At 40.0% G+C, this 15,562-nt stretch overlaps 1 long non-coding RNA gene across 1 annotated transcript in view; it reads left to right on the plus strand.

The window, feature by feature from the left end:
• The window catches only part of LOC136709006 (uncharacterized), a 61,694-nt gene that overhangs the window by 11,482 nt on the left and 34,650 nt on the right, over positions 1–15,562 (plus strand). The window contains exon 2 of the long non-coding RNA XR_010804412.1: positions 1,645–1,737. This is a non-coding gene — a long non-coding RNA (uncharacterized lncRNA). The remainder of the gene's footprint in view (positions 1–1,644; positions 1,738–15,562) is intronic.

Here is a 15,562-nt window from a genome sequence, read left to right on the forward strand (position 1 = left end):
GAGAACCAACAGCTCTATATACAACAGCTCTATATACAACAGCTCTATGACAGTGCAGACAGGCAGGACATGTGACTTCAGGAAGATGAAGCTCGATTAAGTTAAGTCCTCTTCTTCTCTCTCTTCTTACACTCCCTTCTTCTCTCTCCTCTTACACTCCCGTCTTCTCTCTCTTCTTACCCTCCCGTCTTCTCTCTCTTCTTACCCTCCCGTCTTCTCTCTCTTCTTACACTCCCGTCTTCTCTCTCTTCTTACACTCCCGTCTTCTCTCTCTTCTTACACCCCCTTCTCCTCTCTCCTCTTTCCAGCAGGGAAACAATTAATAGCTGTACATTTTATTATTTATTTAGTATTAAGTAACATTTTCACCTGCAGCTTGGACACATTGTATGTCTTTATGCCAAGAATAAACCATATTTAGCGAGTAATAATTCCAGTGGTGCAAGCAGAGGCCCTTTTCTCCAAGAGTGCATTATAGGTTCAAAAGCTGATGAAATATTTAACTGTTCCTACTCTTCGCTAATGGTTGTCCACATTCCAGTGTCTGCCTCCAGGCTGCTGAGGATTGCAGAAGAATGAGGTGGAGCATGGGCCATTTAATGAAGGGCGAATGGTGTAAAACCTGTGCTAAACTGATCTGTCGATCCATGGTTGTGATCCCTCATAGGTGCAGTTGAAAGTGGAACAACAAACATTTGTAACAAGTAGAGTTGTCAATGGATTACTATCTCTTAATTTGCATAAATAAAATGTACGCTCTACTCGACAGACGCTGTGTTTACATTGCTACATAAAACCGCTGTGTCACAGGGTTCAATAACAAAGTGAAATATGGGAGGAAATTGTGGCTGAATTTGGGGAAATGGTTAATTTAGTTTTAAAAGAATTAAAGGTTCCTAGATCAGTCACGTGTATTAACATGCTAATGTTCCCCTCTACACTGTCCCTGTTGATGTAGAGTGGGGCAAGGACAGCTATGTGCCTCAGGTAATCCATGACAAACAAATCTGGCTTCTGACAGACACTATTCTGAAGCACCGTAACAAGAATTACATTTAAGAATAGGTTTCACATTGTGTTTTTTGTTTTGTTTTTTTATTATGTATTTGTTTAACTCATTGGTGGTTATCTAGAGTGTGAAGGGGTAAATGTGGGAATATTGAGGGATTCAGGCTAAAGCTGTTGGTTTAATAGCTCTATAACATGGCTCCTCAAAATGGAGGTACACTTCACTGGTACCAAAGGTAGAGTTTAAACCTGCCAGTGATTGTTTATTAGCACCAAATTCACACACATAACTGAAATTAAGAACAGTTTTCAATAGGGAACAAAGGTGAATGGGGACATCCCAGTCTATATTTAGCCTTTAACAAGCAATCCCAGCTAGACCTCTGGCTTCTTGCAGCAAGACTGTTTGAACCCATATCTATCCACCCGCCCCTGCCCCTTTATTTGACCTCCTAGCCCCTCCCATTGGCCTGGGCCAGGCCATTCACTGGTAAACGGGGGTTGCTTCAGACCTAAAGAAAATTAACCACAGAACAGAAATGATTTCCTATTGCTTCTACAGCTAAGTTCATTATTATTATTATATATATATATACGATATTTAATGTTTTTATTGTTCTCCTTCTTCCCCTACAGATCCCCCTTCTATCATAGACTGTGGACTCTACCGGCCAGTGCAAGGGAAGCCCAGGGAGGTGTCAGCACACACTTTCAGGATTATATCAGAAGGTAATTGTATTTTTTATGTTCAAATTCTAACAGTTCACCTAGGCTTTATACGTCTGCAAACATTAGTTCTTTATTGTCCCTGCATCGTTTATAGTCTTGATATTAATGAGCTGACTCACTGGCCTTATCACAGAGAGTAAATAAAATAAAATAAAATAAAAACAGCTATATTTGTGATGTAGACATTGTGATGTCTGGTTCAGCAGCGCTGCAAAAAATCGATCAGTTTGTAGTAGTGTGAATCACAACTCAATGTTCACAACTCACCATCTGCTGATGGTGGTGAATGTGAGACGTGATAATCACAGCATGCGGATATCACTAACCAAATGTATTACTCAGTCGTCAGATTAGTAATATCAAAGGAAATGCAAATAAAAACCCATATTACAGTCTTGTAGGTGGCACGGTGGTTTGGTGTTTAGTGTGCCTCTTCGCTTCTCAGCGCTGGGATCTTGGGCTCAAGTCCCATCTGGGTGGAGTTTCAATTTTCTCCTTTCCTCCGTTTGCTCCGGTTTCCTCCCACGGTCTAAAAACACATGTTGTTAGGTGGTGGTTTTGTGACTCAATAGTGTCCGGTCTGTTGGCATGCTTGCAACTGGTCTAATGTGTTTACGAACCCCAGTGTCTGTAAATGGTCTCTCTCTCTCTCTGCTCATGGTAAAGAAAAGGCATCTGGGGTTTTAAGACAATGGAGAAACCTTTAAAAGCACAAACCAATATAAGAATATTGCTCTTTTCCTGCTTCATAAGTGGGTAAGATTAGATTACTTTAGAGTACTTAAGGTGGAATGTTTCCAAATTCAAGAGAGCGCTAGCAGCATGAAACTACTAAACCCTGACTAAAAGTGCTACAAAAACAAACCACAAATGAGTGTCTGTGAAAATCCAAACTGTGAATAAAAGCTTACAGACAAGTTCAAATTCACCCACAACAGTCATTTTCTTCTTCTCAAATCGTAAAGGGCACAGCTTCGGAATGTAAACAGATCAGAGAGAACAGCATTTCCCCAGAGTCGCAGACATCCTCTTTATGTTTCAGGTCAAAGCCGGGTTGTTAGTCTATAGGGTGTTGGCCTAAATCAAGCCTTAAACTCTGAGGTTCACAAAGTGGGAGGTGTGTGTGGAATTCCAGTGTAAAGGGGATTTGTCACTTTATTGTCATTATTATTATTTTTTGTAACAATTAAAAATAATTAAAGGGAACTGCAGTGGAGATTTGAAACAAAAGACATGTACGTGTGTGTGTGTGTGTGTGTGTGTGTGTGTTTGTGTGTCAGAGTGGGGGTCTCTAAAATATTCTCATTTAAAAAATGGAAGACACTGTAGAAAATATTTGGGAACAACAGCTGTAGAGTTGAATTGTATGAATATTATGCAATTCATGATTTTGTTGTTTATTGCTGAAATTTTGCAGATGATTATCATTTTTTCCACCAAGTTCTTTTCACTGTCTTGTGACCACAGGCCAAGAAAAGAAACATAATAAACTCTGTCCATTGCAGTTTCTACTAGTGCCCTCTGAGGGAATGTCCCCAAGGATCCAAGAATAATACTCAGACAAACGAAATCTGGTACGCCTCCCCAGGACCACGTGATAACTGGCCATTTTTATGTGTACGTGACATTAATGCTTTTTAAAATGTCTCAATCAAACACAGAGTTAGAGAAAATTTCCATGAGTCATTTTACCTCTGACTTCTCCTTTTTTTTTCCTGGAGCTTCGTCTGAAGCTGTGTGTGTGTGTGTGTGTGTGTGTGTGTGTGTGGGTGGGTGGGTGCGGGGGTGCACACAACCTATTAAGACCCAGGCAGGAAGCAGGAGGTAAATGTGCTGATGCAGCACAGACTTCTGAGAAATATATAAAATAAAAGGTCTTTTAACAGAACTTGATATGTTTTAAACGTGGGCACAGTAGCTTTGTTTAAAAATGCAGTGCAGCAGCGATGCACCGGAGAGAAAATGATTGCCTGGAAATGAAAACCAAAGATGTGTAAAATATCAAACAACAGAAAGTGAATTAAACATGACTAAGAGATTCCTGACATGTATTTAATGAACACAAAACAAGCAGAGGACTAAAGGCCTTAGGAATGGATAGGTAACTGGCTCCGCTGTGTTGGTGGGGTTAAGTGGATGGCGGTGGGTTTGTGGAGGGGGCAGCAGTGTGGTTGGTTGGAGAGTAGGTGATTTGTATAGTACGAGGCTGTACCTTTTTTTTTTTTTTTTTCTTTTTTGTTGTCAGCATCTTGGAAGAAGCTCGAGCTAATTTTGTTTTGTGGTAAAATCGTCTGAATGAGGAAGTCGGTGTGTGTACCTGAGAAGTGAACAAACGTGAACAGTGCATTGTGTAGCAGTAACAAACATAAACATATCAATAAAAATAGAAATCGGGTTATGATAAAGATCTCACAGGCTGGATATCACTTATCTGGCCGCTTACTTTGTGTGAGAATGTGTGAGAAAAAAGAGCTGGCTGCACATAGCTTGTTCTTAATTTTTTTGGTACTTTCCAGGTCTGTCAGGGGTTTACCTGAATCAACAAGTTTTTAGACTAATTTAGGCATTGTCATTTCCTCAGGTAGCTGCTTTACCTTTTGCAAATGTTTGACTCTTGTTTTTGACTTTTGTTTATTGATTATATTGTGAAAGAAAAACATGAGAACAATAGCTGTGCAGGGAATACACTCACAGCATTTTTCTGTAGAAAAGAAGCCCAATTTGGATTCATTCTTTGAGTTTAAAAAGACTAAACCCTAGCATTTTTATATGATAAAAAAAAGTATGTTAACTTTTATGATCAGCAATCAATTTTATTACGGCTTTTACCCAGCACCCAACCAATCACAGCCTGTGCAGCTCTTTCTTATCACGTTTTGTATTTATATTACAATTTGCTAGTCTCTCTCACCATGACTTGCAGCTTCTTTATGCCACAAATGAACTGGATGAATGTGACATTATTAAATTCGTATCTATATTACATTTTTATCTACCGTCTGGTGCACATTGTAAACACAGACTAGTGTTTAACTTGATAACATGTTACAATGACACACTCTCCCTCAGAACTTAGCCTGAGTGATGTACAAATTAAAACCATAGCATCAACATTATTCCACGATTAAAAGCCATTAAAATATGTACTGGACTCTGAATGTTTTCGGTTTCTATTTAGTCAATAGCTGTCTGCTGATATGCAGTTGTGCCTCTGTTATTAATGGGCTCAGTTTACTGCACGCTAGAGATGACAGCATGGTGAAAACGACTGAAGGCTACAATTCCTGCAGGGTGTTTCTCCTCCCGTTTGGTGCGATATTAACTTCTTCTGCTCTGGAAATGATTTACACTAAACGCGGGTACATTTCTGTGAGGATTTGCCAACACCAATGGATCTTCCACTGTAAAATGTCATTAATTTTTTCCACATTTGTCAGGTTGGTGAATACTAATGAGATCAGGCAAAGGACATGGCATTGTTTATGGGTTTATAGGAATTCCCTGTAAAATTCCTCCTGGTTCATGCCTTCATTCACATTCCTTTGTGTAGGAGGCATGAACATGGATGGTCTGCTGAAGATATTTCTATAGAGAGTGAGAGAGAGAGAGAGAGAGAGAGAGAGAGAGAGAGAGAGAGAGAGAGAGAGAGAGAGAGAGAGAATTAGACAGAAGAGCAAGAGAAGGAGAGAGAGATAGAAAGGGAGTGAGTCAGAGAGAGAATTAGACAGAAGAGCAAGAGAAGGAGAGAGAGATAGAAAGGGAGTGAGTCAGAGAGAGAATTAGACAGAAGAGCAAGAGAAGGAGGGAGAGAGAGAGAGAGAGAGGAAGGGAGAGAGAGAGAGAATTAGACAGAAGAGCAAGAGAAGGAGAGAGAGAAAGGAAGTGATAGCGAGTGAGAGAGGCACAGAAAAAGGAAGAGAGAGAGAAAGGGAGAGAGAGGGAGAGAGAGAGAGAGAGAGAAAGCATTAGACAGAAGAGCAAGAGAAGGAGAGAGAGAAAGGGAGTGATAGATTGAGAGAGGCACAGAAAAAGGAAGAGAGAGAGATAGAAAGGGAGTGTGAGAGAGAGAGAATTAGACTGAGCAAGAGAAGGAGAGAGAGAAAGGGAGTGAAAGAGAGTGAGAAAGGCACAGAAAAGGGGAGAGAGAGAGAGAGAGAGAGGAAGGTAGAGAGAGAGAGAATTAGACAGAAGAGCAAGAGAAGGAGAGAGAGAAAGGAAGTGATAGCGAGTGAGAGAGGCACAGAAAAAGGAAGAGAGAGAGAAAGGGAGAGAGAGGGAGAGAGAGAGAGAGAGAGAAAGCATTAGACAGAAGAGCAAGAGAAGGAGAGAGAGAAAGGGAGTGATAGATTGAGAGAGGCACAGAAAAAGGAAGAGAGAGAGATAGAAAGGGAGTGTGAGAGAGAGAGAATTAGACTGAGCAAGAGAAGGAGAGAGAGAAAGGGAGTGAAAGAGAGTGAGAAAGGCACAGAAAAGGGGAGAGAGAGAGAGAGAGAGAGAGGAAGGGAGAGAGAGAGAGATTTAGACAGAAGAGCAAGAGAAGGAGAGAGAGAAAGGAAGTGATAAAGAGCGAGAGAGAGACAGAAAAAGGAAGAGAGAGAGAGGAAGGGAGAGAGAGAGAGAGAGAATTAGACAGAGCAAGAGAAGGAGAGAGAGAAAGGGAGTGATAGAGAGTGAGAGAGGCACAGAAAAAGAAAGAGAGAGAAAGGTAGTGTGTGTGAGAGAGAGAGAGAGAGAATTAGACAGAGCAAGAGAAGGAGAGAGAGAAAGGGAGTGATAGAGAGTGAGAGAGGCACAGAAAAGGGGGGAGAGAGAGAGAGGAAGGGAGAGAGAGAGAGAGAATTAGACAGAAGAGAAAGAGAATGAGAGAGAGAAAGGGAGTGATAGAGAGTGAGAGAGAGAGAGAGAGAGAGAGAGAGAGAGGGGAAGGGAGAAACAGAGTGAGAGAGGGACAGAGAAAGGGAGTGAGAGGGAGAGAGAGAGCGAGAGGGACAGAGAAAGGGAGAGATAAAGTCTGTATGACCAAAATAAATTAGCTACAAGCTGGAATGACACCAAGTGGGTAAAAGGAAGTTAGTGCGTGAGCGTGTGCGCAAGAGATTTCACACAGAGGATTCGCTGAAATAATCTCAGTGCATGTCACAGCTATTAATAGGCCAGTAACTCATGTTAATTCACAGATTTATTCTTCTTTCATTCAGTTCAGGGTCAATAACCAATGCATGGTCAGGACCCTGCCCAATCAGTGCATTAACAGTGAATGGGGCCTCAGTATTTTGGTGTAAGTACAGTTAGGTCTGTGTGAGATCATCACCAACTGCCCTACAACACACTTCTTGATACTTTTTTTTTTTACATTTATTAAATTTTTATTGCTTTCTTGGCCATAATTCACCCCAAAATCAAACGTGCATTACCACTTCCACGTATTTCAACTTTAATTCAACTAATTTAAGCACAGTATATGACCTGTCACACACATCTCTGCTGAGGAAGTCATTAATGAATCAGAGCAAATGAAACCATGCCACCGTCTCTAGACACGCCCATGTTGCAGAGCATGGGGAATGCTTTGGTGAGACTTGTTTAAACTGGAATTCACAGCTCTTTAACAAACACAATGATTGTTTGTTCATGTGTTATTCAAGAGTTATCAAGACAAAGACATTCTTAAACCAAATAAGTATTCAGTTATTATGACTACATAATGGATTGTTTTTTTTCCCTTCTTCGACAAGATAAACAGTTTGAAGCTCTGACAGCGTGAATATTGTATTTCTACAGTTACACACTGTAGCTCATCTGTTGCTGTGCAGTTTGTGTTGGTCATCCATTCCTCCTTCATTAATGGTCATTACACGAAGACCACAGGATGCTGTTGGCTGGATAATTTCTTTGGTGGACTATTCTCTGTTCAGCAGTGATACTGAAATCTTTAAAAACTCCAGCAGCACTGCTGTGTCTGATCCATTCATGCCAGCACCACACACTAACACAGCATCAGAATGTCACTGTCACTGCATTATTGAGAATGAACCACCTCCCACTGTGAGGGTCCTGACCATTAAACACTAGAGGGAAAGGTGGCTATAAATGTATGCAGAACTACAGCTGGAGTGCAGTTTGTAACTGCAGAACTACAAAGTAGTTTTGAGGTAGAATCAGAGGTGGGAGGAAGAAGGGAGCTTCTGCTAAACCTCACACTTCTTAGCAGTAATGTGGTGGTTGTGTTTTTTCTGTAGCAACCCACAGATGAGCAAATATTTTATGAAAAATAGGTCATGTGTACTCTTCTTTTTCACATGTATTTTTGCACACAGGTTTAATGTGTCTTATTTTGGACAGTCTCAGCTATTTTATTTACATATAAATCACATGATTACCACAGGAATTTAGTGTTTCTCTGTTGTGTTTCTACAGGAAACAGCCACAATGCTTCTGATAAAAATAAATAAGGCCTTAAAGCCATGGCCCATGTGTCATCTGTGGACACCCACCCAGTTACTCACTCACACCTGTGGACACTTTCCCACACGCTTACATCTGTTGACATGTTGTTTTTGGAATGCTGAAGGAAACAATATCTAAAGTAATGACACATTTATTTCTATGAAATGCAGGACGTGAGATGGAGAATGACAGTGCTTTGTATTTCCATGTTAAGACTTTAAAATTCACATAAATGTATAGATATATGAAACACATTCAGGGTGGCACAGCCACGTTTCACTTTTAAAACAGAATGGACACTCGGAGGTCACTGCAAGGGTTAAAATAGACATAAATGCATTCATCACAACAGCACCGTGCAAAAGCCTCCACTGTAAATCCCCAACTGATTTAGCTAATGGTGATTAATAAAGTCCCCTCCACAAAAAGTTCTCACTACTGATGTTACTCAAAGATATGACATATTAATGGTTGTGAAATCACTCAGGGTTGGAATCTTCACGTGTAGCCGTCCTGTTTGGTCACATTTTTTCAGTTATGAATAAATCATTTAAGTCAGTGTTACCTGCATTGTTTTTTTCCCTCCTTTGTCAAGATAAACCGCTTGAAGTTCTGACAGCATGAATATTGTATTTCCTTCATTAATGGTCATTATATGGAGCCCACAAGAATGCTGTTGGCTGGATATTTTATTCTGGTGCGCTATTCTCTGTCCAGCAGTGATACTGCAAGCTTTAAAAACTCCAGCAGCACTGCTGTGTCTGATCCATTCATGCCAACACCACACACTAAGGTGGTACCACAATATCACAGTCACTGCATCAGTGAGAACGATCCACCTCCCAAATCACCACACAGACGAACCAAACTTTTATGAAAAATAAGTCATATGTACCATTCTTTTTCACATGTATCTTTGCAGAAGGTTTAATGTGTCCTATTTGGACAGTCTCAGCTATTTTAATTACTCATAAGTCACACGATTACCACAGGAATTCAGTGTTTATTTGTTTCTTTCATCAAAGTTCCTGTTTCAACCCTGTCACAGCTTTACAGGAAACAGCCGCGATGCTCTGTCTCCACAAAGAGTTAACCTCACTGCTGAGACTACCAGAGAAAAAGAGAGAGAGAGATAGAGAGAGGGAGAGAGAACATGGTTTTAATTAAGTTTCCAAGTGTCTTTTTTTATTATTATTATTTCTATTGACCCGTTTATCACAAATTTTCTTTGAACGCTGATGATATGTTACTGCACAATTTGTTAATATCACAAATATTTTATATCCTGCCCTAGGCAGTGTGTTTTAATGTTTGGCTTTTCTATAAGGAGGACAATGGCTTGATTCATGACTGCCTTAACAGTCTGAGATGAGTAATAGGACAACTGCCCTCGCTCTGTGTTTGTGTAACACATTACCCCCATTTTCCACTTCATAAAACACTGGATTAGCAGAAGTTCTAAAAGTGGTGGTAGCTGGCTTTCTACATCTGTAAGGAAGCATGTGTAGAAGTGGGTTGCATTTTATACTTTTCATGGTCAGATTAATCCCAAATTAAAACCTACACTAATTTGTCTGTTTCATTTTCTTAGACACTGTTCCAAGTCCTTTCAGACCCTTAGCACTGAATTGTTGTTTTTTTTCAAAGTAAAATGATGGACTGAAAGAAAGTACTGTTGATCTGATGGTGGTCTTTTGGAGGTCTTTGCACTGTTCTTAGAAGTAATCATTTATCAATACATTTTAATCTGTTTTTAACTTTTTAATCTGTTTTTAACTTTGACTTTTCCTTTCCACATGCAACAGTCATATCTTTTCTTTAGCTTGCAAAGAAATCTTCTGAAATATGACTCAGCTGTAATAGGTGGATGGTTAGTCACTGGTTACAAGTAAAAGTGATCCTGGTCTATGACCCAAGATCCAGCTTCAGTGACACACTTTTCAAATGCCATAGTAATGCTCTAAATAATACCCAGATACAGTGCAATACAGTGTTAAGATCAGGTTAATTATTAATAAAACAAAGACACAAAACCTACTACCACTAAAAGTACTTTGAGAGTCTACACTTGCTCAGTTTACACAGTGGGAATACAACAGAACCACAGCTAACCAGATTTTATTAGTGTGGTGAATCATCCTCAGCGTAGTGGTCAAACTAATGGAAATGCCTCACTAATGCTCTCATGGCCGAATGCTTTCAATACCTCACACCTGTCAATCCTTCCCAGAAGATTAGAACTTGTTATTGCAGCAAATGATTAATAAACCTTTCATTTCATGAGTCTCTTATGTGAGCTGTATTCTCTGTTAATAGTCGACAGGTCGTTAGGCAGAGCCCAAAACGTGGTTGCCCCAAAGTAATTGACCCCAGTCGTGTTGCCCGGTATACCAATACTAGAAAAGTATCTCATTACTTTGTCATTTCAAATGGCACAATGCATCATATAATGAGAACAGGTCCTTTAAGAATAATATGATATGATGAATGTGCAAAATGTGCTCACGTTTGCTTTCTTTTGTGTTAAATTTCTTTTTTTCTGAACTCCTGAAGTGAGATCACATAATTGATTGAGACATTCAGCTGTATTCAAACAGTAAACAAGTCTTATGAACGTATGATGGGGATTGGATCCAGACATGGTGAAACGTCACGTGTGGCGTCACACTTAAGCAGATAACATCGATTTTGCCGACTGCCCTCAGCTTGTAGAGAAAGTACATGACTGTTCCTGACGTTTTAGGTTTTTGTGATGGTATCGTTTCAGTGTTGGTATAGAAATATTTAGGCTGGTATTGTATCAAAAGTCATAATTTTGATATCGTGACAACACTAGACCTCAGCAAATGTATTCTGCCGTCGTTCAGTACACTGTCAGAAAAACTGCTCCACTGATCTCTAATAGTCAGAATAGAGCCTTCGACATTTCTGCTCTGGGCTCAGCACTGAGGAAACTGCACTATATAACTACCGGAGGGTAGGAAACAACCCATTTCCACCTCCTCCATGAGTTCAGGACAGTGTTGTAAATGTGAATTAAACTAATCAAAATGTGAATTAAAGTAATCAAAAGACACATTTCAAAGACGGTCTTGGGACTTAGCGATAGGTTAAGAAGGTCTTCAGACAATTTGCTGTAATAACACATTGCTTGTTTTCTGTTTAATGTTGGGACTGTTTAATTTGTATCCCAGCTTCCTAGTTCTGTCTGGACATCCCTTAGAAAAATACATCTCTAATGCTTATCAGTTACCAGGAGAGGTTAAGAAGGGATTAAGAGTAGAAGCATGAGCATTTACATTATAAATCTAGTTGCCCTGTCATTCACTGCAGTGACAATCAATGGGAGGTCAACGTGAAAAGGTCCATTATTGAGTGGTGTCCTGGGAATTTCATGGGCAGGACCTGAAGTGAGGGCTGCTAGAGCATACCACACATTGCATAATATTATATACACACAAACACTTTCCAAAAGCTCTCTCTCCCTGGACTGACTCGCTCATTCTCTCTGTCCCTGGACTGACTCACTCATTCTCTCTGTCCCTGGACACACACACACACACACATACACACACACACACACACACACACACACACACACACACACACACAGAGAGAGAGAGAGAGGACTTGTGTATAATCTAATCATCAGGGATTGTGAAGTGGTTTAAAGAGGTAATCAAATAAATACTTTCACAGCTTGAGGATAATGAGGCATAATCATGAGTAAGCATTGCCAGACTCTCTAGTCTTTTTTTCTTTTTGCTCCTATATGAATGGGCTATTTTGCTGGTACACATTCAAATGTAAGTAACTGCTATCTGTCTGTAATGTATTGTATGTCTCTTAAAAGGCAGGCATGCACATATTCACACATTTATGGGACTCCATCCCAAACGCGCCCCTAAGCCCTGCATAGTGCACAATGTATGTTCTTAAATAACAGGCTGGGGTGCTGCAGTGTTTAAGTAGAGCGCTGGAGTTACCACTCCCAAATTTAGTTGAATTTAAATGTGCAAAGGTGAGTCATGAGATGATTTTGTCAGAATCGAAAGATGCAGTGGTAAAAGCATCAGTGCCAGTTACAAAAGCAGGAAGGAAGGGAAATCAGAACATGGCTGTGCAGGTAGCCAGGAGCTCATTAAAGCTAAATGATGTGATTGGCCAAGTATAATGTGGAAGAGCAGGCCTTGGGTCAGGTCATTCGTGGAAAGCTTTTAGTAAGGCCACATCACCAGAGAGAAGACAAATGATAAAACTAGTTTTATTTGCGAGCAGGAAGAAGAGGCATGGTTCGCAACAGCAGTGTTGCAGGCAAAACAAGGCCAGTGGCTTTGATGGGAGACTCTAGATAAGCAGAAGATTTCCTGGCAAGAATTTTGGACAATAGAGGCAACTTGTATTAAGTTTTTGTTTGGAGCAACATATGACGTCCTTCCAACACCGCAAAATTTTAGACGGTGGATAGGTGAAGACCTTAGGTGTGGATTATGTACAACCAGACATGGTGCTCTACTCCAAAAATAAATGGTTTATTTTAGGGGTGGGACTTTAACGCATTAACTTCGATTAATTAATTATGGGGAAAATAACGAAATAAAAAATTGAACGCATTTCCATCGCACTTTGCATCGTGAAACCTTTCTCAGTATATGAGTTCCAGGCATACAGATTATATTGACACGCAGTGTGATGAAAACGATGGAGATGACGGAAGAGACTACGCTGGTGGATGGGTGATTGGATGGGTAATTTAAATGCAAGAAACTTCCAGTTGGAAGTACAAACAAAAATGTTGTTATTTGCACTTTATGCAAGAAGGAGTTTGCTTATGACAGGAGCACTTCCACCCTTCGTTACCACCTCAACGCAAAATTGGGGCTAGCGTGCAGGTCAGTAATGTTAACTTAGCTACTAAATGTGATAGTTCCTAGTAAGAGCAAACAGTGTCGCCATTCAACACTCGACCACATGTCGGGGTTCACATTCAGAAACAAAATGTCAAAATCCACATCAGACAAATTGACCAATTCACTGGCGAGATGGATTGCTGTGGACTGTAGGCCACTCAGTCTGTTGATCAGACTGCCATGCCCTATGATGTTGTTGTTTAATGTTGGGAGTTTTGCTCAGGATATTGGAAGAATAAAAAGAACTGAAGTCAATCAGAGGATGTTTTTAAATATCATTTTAGATGGTAGACATAACATTTTATCTTGAACTGTTGGTCTGTTTATTTTTGGCCATGGATATTTGAAGGAGTTTTTGACTGAAATGGGATTGTTTGGTTTTTCTGTTTTTTTTTTTATTCTCAAGTTTGAAAAATGGGAGCAGTTGAAGTCAATCAGTACTTTGACATTTTTGGTCAGAAATTCTAGTGTTCTGAAAACTGTTTGCTCTGTGTTTTCTGCACTCATCCATTGGTCTGTGTAGCAGAGATTTTGAAGTTTAAGCTTATGTTCATTGATTCATTCATCAACCAAACTTAAATCAATATTTGTTGTAATATCTCGTGATAAATATTGAAATGTGATTAAAATGTGATTAATTTTGATTAATTAATTGCAAAGCTTCTAATTAATTAGATATATTTTTAATCAAGTCCCACCCCTAGTTTATTTCATAGAGTTAACGGTTTCATTTGAGGATGCACTCGATGCAGCATTTGAAAATAAGAAGCTGAAGTATGCTGACTTGGCAGCTGATGTGAGGGACATGCTGGTGGAGATGGATGTTAGGAAATTTGTTGCCAAGTGGGCCACATTCTTGCATGTGCAGTACAGCATCGGGGCCGGAAACTAAGGGCAGCTGTGAAGGTTATCAGAAACAGCTGAAACGGGAGGCCTGTGTGGAGCACACACTAATTTCAATTACTACATTTGATTCTACATCCCATGTGAGCTGAACTTTATAGAAAACCTACAAAAATAATAAATAACATTTTTCATAAATATTGCTTTTACTAACCACTCCTTTACCACAACCCTACAGCCAGTGTGGCAAATGAGTTATTTCCTGTAGTCGCCTCATTCATTCACCACCATTCAGAGAGAAGCAGAACATTGACGTAACTGGCTTCTTCTAAATTTAGTTTAAGGACATTGTGGTTATGTTTTAAGACTTTAATTACACTTTCTACAACAACCCACATCATTGTTTTCCCCTAAAAGTGTGTGCTCTCACTCTGTACCAGTGGCGGATGCTGGTCTTTCAAGGAGGGGAAGCTCAATTTCGGCCTACGTCATAAAATGTGTCGGTTTATTTAAACGTAAATTCTATCCTCCGTTACTTTCAAGAAAATGATCTGTGACCCTGTCGTACCAACAAGGCGTCTTTTCCAGGGACTTGACTAGTGTCCTCTCAATGGCCAGCAGAGCTAGGCTGCTTAAACGGCCTTGGCCCATGTGAAGTGTGTCCGCCTGTGCTCCCACGGATCTCTACACCAAAGGATCGCTGATTCGCTCATTTCGCTGTCAATCAAAAAGGGATTCAGCCTCAGACAGATCATCCAATCATCATGCAGAAGCTGAGCGTCCGGGCCAGCCGAGGCCAGCTCACTGCCCCATAGACCCCCAGAGACACGGAGCGTCCGATGGGCGGGACAAAGCCCAGCATTTATCCAATGACTCGTCTCGTTTCGCTGCACTTCGCTGCTTCGCTATTGAACTCTGTGGACACTGTTTAAAGCACCGTGAGGCTGCGGGAATGATTGAGAGGAAAGCCGCGTCTTTACCAGTGATAAGAAGCTGATTCTGAACAAAAGTTGAGCACGTTGTAGTGCATATTTATTCAATGACATGTACACACAACAGTATATATCTGATCACTTATTTTTTGATATTTTAGGGGAAGCTGAGCTTCCCTTGCAGTCTCAGAGCAATCGCCTCTGCTCTGTACCAGAAAATTAAATGCCAATCCAAACAGAAAGTCGTGGTTAGTACAACTCCAACCAGAATTGGTGAGGATATGGAGAATACAAATCAAATTACGAATTAAAATACGAATTAAATTCGAAAAAACAATTGGTTTCCTTTTTGCACAGTACATTTTAAACTGACATTTATCTCTTTACTATTTGAAATAAGTTGCAATGAAATACATATCAAACAATTTTTAATTAATTATGCATTGTCCATAAACTCATTGTGGTTGTACATTCATGGGTACATAATACAGTACTTTTAGGTATTGGACATAACTGTACCATGTTGTAAATTAATTGTAGGTTTTTAATTTTTATTTGTTTTATACGTCCCATTCCTGGACTTTTATTTTGTTGTTTAACAACTTACAAACTTGCTTACTTCTGGAATAGAGAATGTAATGTACATTTAGGTAACACAGTGGGTTTTAAAACCACTGTTGTATCTTCACACTG

This window comes from Hoplias malabaricus, chromosome 10 (assembly GCF_029633855.1).
Source record: "Hoplias malabaricus isolate fHopMal1 chromosome 10, fHopMal1.hap1, whole genome shotgun sequence".
Classification (NCBI taxonomy): domain Eukaryota; kingdom Metazoa; phylum Chordata; class Actinopteri; order Characiformes; family Erythrinidae; genus Hoplias; species Hoplias malabaricus.